Consider the following 3,925-nt stretch of genomic DNA (forward strand, 5'->3'; position numbering starts at 1 on the left):
ATATTCTTAGTCTATTACTGAGGGCAATTGAAATACAAGGAAACTGGGCTGGGCGTGGTGGCTCACGCCTGTAGTCCCAGCACTTTGGGAGGCCGAGGCGGGTGGATTACCTGAGTTCTGGAGTTCAAGACCAGCCTGACCAACATGGAGAAACCCCGTCTCTACTAAAAACACAAAATTAGCTGGGTGTGGTAGTGCATGCCTGTAATCCCAGCTACTTCGGGAGGCTGAGGCAGGAGAATCGCTTGAACCCGGGAGGCAGAGATTGTGGTTAGCCAAGATCCTGCCATTGCACTCCAGTCTGGGTAACAAGAGCGAAACTCCGTTTCAAAAAATAATAATAATAAAAATAGAAGAAATACAAGGAAACTGTCTGGTCCTTAACTGGGCATGGAGATGGGGTGGGCTTAGGAATGATTCCAGTGGGTAAGGGGTTCAGTGCCAGCCTAGGTGGGTGGGGAGGGGTAAGTCCTGTGGTCTCTGACATATTAGAGGGGTGGGCAACATCTGGATGATGCTTCTCCCCTCTTCTTGCTGAAATCAGATTACGGTTGTTCAGCCTGACATGATGGTCACTGACACAGGCAGGAGGATTCTGGCCCCTGCCCCAGCCAGAGGCTTAGCCCTGAACCCCAGCCTTGACCCCTCCTACCATTGTCCTGCCTCTATGTTCCCTTCATCTACCTCCTCTTTTTGATGGCCTTGGCAATTCTTTTTTTTTTGAGAGTCTTATTCTGTAGCCCAGGCTGGAGTGCAGTGGTGCAACCTGGGCTCACTGTAACCTCCACCTCCCGGGTTCAAGTGATTCTCCTGCATCAGCTAGAGAATCGAGTATCTGGGATTACAGGCACCCACCACCACGCCCAGCTAATTTTTTTTTTTTTTTTTTGGTATTTTTAGTAGAGATGGGTTTCACCATGTTGGCCAGGCTTGTCTCAAACTCCTGATCTGAAGTGATCCGCCCACCTCGGCCTCCCAAAGTGCTGAGATTACAGGTGTGAGCCACCGCAATTGGCTTAGGCAATTCTTAACCATTCTGGATTTTTCCCTACAAATGCTGGCCCACTCCCACAGGATTAACAACCACCTGTCCTCCTCCTACCAGTACCCCACCTAAGACTTACTTAGATAAAGGTGATGATAAAGGCTGGCACCTGGAAAACAAGTGTTCAGGCTTCCTTTCCCAGCTGAAGGAGATGCCTCCAAAGATGGCCACCAACAATGCCGGGTGTAGTGCTGCACGCCTGTAATCCCAGCTACTTTGGAGGCTGAGGTAGGAGAATCGCTTGAACCCAGGAGGCAGATGTTGTCGTGAGCCAGGATCTTGCCATTGCACTCCAGCCTGGATAACAAGAGCGAAACTCCGTCTTGTTGAGCGAAATGCCTCCTGTCCCTGGACACGCAGGCTCCTGTCAAGAGGTGGCACTATTTCTCCTCCCTATAATCTGGGCTGGCCTTGTGACCTGCTTTCACTTGTGTTGGTTCCACGCCTGGCTTGTAAGAGGCCTAGCAGCTTCCGTTCTCTTGGAGCCCTGGGCCGCTGAGAAGGAAATCCAACTAACCTTCTGGAGAGAGGCCCAGCCAGGGCCCAGCCGGTCCAACTACTCCTTGACAACCAAGGCCTCCACGAAGACAGGGTAGAGGAAGAAACACAGAGACAGGGCAATGGGAGGAGCCGTTTCAGGCTGAGGTTCAGGGATAAGCCCCTGGATAGGGAAGGGGCCAGAACCTTTCTATGTGTGTCTTGAGTGTTCCAGCCCCAGCTGAATGTGGGAGTGATCCCCAAAAATTTCTTGTGGAGCAGAACTTTCCATCTGTGTCTGGACATCCCTTAGAACCATAAGAAATAACTCTAATGGAGGCTGGGCACGGTGGCTCACACCTGTAATCCCAGCACTTTGGGAGGCCAAGGCAGGTGGATCACCTGAGGTCGAGATGTTGAGACCAGCCTGACCAACACGGAGAAACCCAGTCTCTACTAAAAATACAAAATTAGCTGGATGTGGTGGCTCATGCCTCCCAGTTACTCAGGGGCCTGAGGCAGGAGAATCGCTTGAACCTGGGAGGCGGAGGTTGCCGGAGCCGAGGTGGCGCCATTGCCCTACAGCCTGGGCAGAAAAAAAAAAGAAGAAAGAAAGGAAGGAAGGAAGGAACAAGGAAGGAAGGAACTGCAATGGTTAATAGTGAGTGTCAACTCGATTGGATTGAAGGATACAAAGTATTGATCCTGGGTGTGCCTGTGAGGGTGTGGCCAAAGGAGATTAACATTTGAGTCAGTGGGCTGGGAAAGGCAGACCCACCCTCAATCTGGGTGGATAACATCTAATCAGCTGCCAGCTTGGCTAGAATATAAAGCAGGCAGAAAAATGCGAAAAAGTGAGACGGGCCTATCCTCCCAGCCTACACCTTTCTCCTCTGCTGGACGCTTCCTGCCCTTGAGCATCCAAATTCTTCAGTTTTGGGACTCGGACTGGCTCTCCTTGCTCCCCAGCTTACAGACGGCCTATTGTGGGACCTTGTGATCATGTGAGTTAATACTTAATAAACTCTCCTTTATATATATATATATATCCCATTTATTCTGACCCTCTAGAGAACCCTGACTAATACAATAACACATCATCATTTTAAGCCACTGAGGTCTGGAGTGGAGTAGCATATTAAATAGCAATAGGTAACTGAGACTCCAGCCCTGCTAGGACCAGAGTCTGGCTCCCCCCTGTCATTTTGCATGCTGCAAACTATTCTTGGCCAACTTCAGGATCCCCAATTGACACTTACGTGGGGTCTCCTGCTGCTGACCACCTGTCAGGGCTGCTCTGCCCACCAAGCTTCAAGCGGAAGCTCATGCCATTGTTCAACAAACATGGAGTCACACCTGCTAGTTAAGCCAAGCCCTGTATTGGCCGCTGAGGATTCAGAGACACACTCCTGGCCTCTGAGGAGGTCACAGGCCCGAGGGGAGTCAGGCAGGAAGATAACATGCTAAAAGTCAGCATGCAGAGCGTGAAATAGTAGCAGGACACAGTCCCAGGCGAGTTCAGGAGGTAGGAATGGCAGCTATGCCCCAGTAGGCTTCATGGGGTGGGTTATTTGAGTGGTCAGCAGGGACTTCTCCAGGCAGGTTGATTTTGTGCTGTCCCCTGTGGCCCTTCTCAATGCCGTTGCCTGCCCTCCGACCCCCTGCTCCCCAGCCCTGGGCCTCTGTGCTTCACTCAGGCAGGTTTTGCCCTCGCTGGAGCCAGGCTCTGCAGCCAATGGAGGATTTTAAGCAGAATGACATAGTGGTTGATGTTAGGTGAGGATTGGGAGGAACCAGAGACCTGGCCAGAGATGGGGAGCTCAGTGACAAGGCAGGTGCAGTGGTTAAGGTAAGAGAATCATGGTGGAAAAGGGACAAAGATCTGTGCCGAGAATGGAGAGCCTAGGATTCAGAGGAGCCTGGCAACCAGGTCAAAGTGCGTGGACTCCCAATCCAGTGCTCATTCCACTGTCGAGCGAATAGAGTAATTTTAAAGGTTAAAAATACAGATGCGTATGTGGAGGTAAATACAAGGATGTCCTTGGGAGCTGTGATTGTGATGTTAAGAAGTTGGAAAGAATCTATCGAGAGGAAAATAATTACATAAATTATGGTAATTCTTACAATAGAACATCATCAAGGAGCTAAAAGGAATGAACTCAGGTGTATGTAACAACATGGGTAAGTCTTGCAAATACACTGTTGCATAAAGAAAAGCTGCATAATATATACGGTAAAAAAAATCCACTTATTTACTAAAATATACAAAACAATATTATATTTTTTCTATGGGTTCCTATGAAATGCGTGAATATATTTTTGAAAGCTCTGGAAGGCACTTGCCAAGTTCAATATTTGGAAAGGGGCCGTGGACCAGGATTGCAGGAAGTGGGCAAAGAAGAC

This window comes from Rhinopithecus bieti, unplaced genomic scaffold (assembly GCF_001698545.2).
Source record: "Rhinopithecus bieti isolate Rb0 unplaced genomic scaffold, ASM169854v2 scaffold_65, whole genome shotgun sequence".
In the NCBI taxonomy this organism is placed as follows: domain Eukaryota; kingdom Metazoa; phylum Chordata; class Mammalia; order Primates; family Cercopithecidae; genus Rhinopithecus; species Rhinopithecus bieti.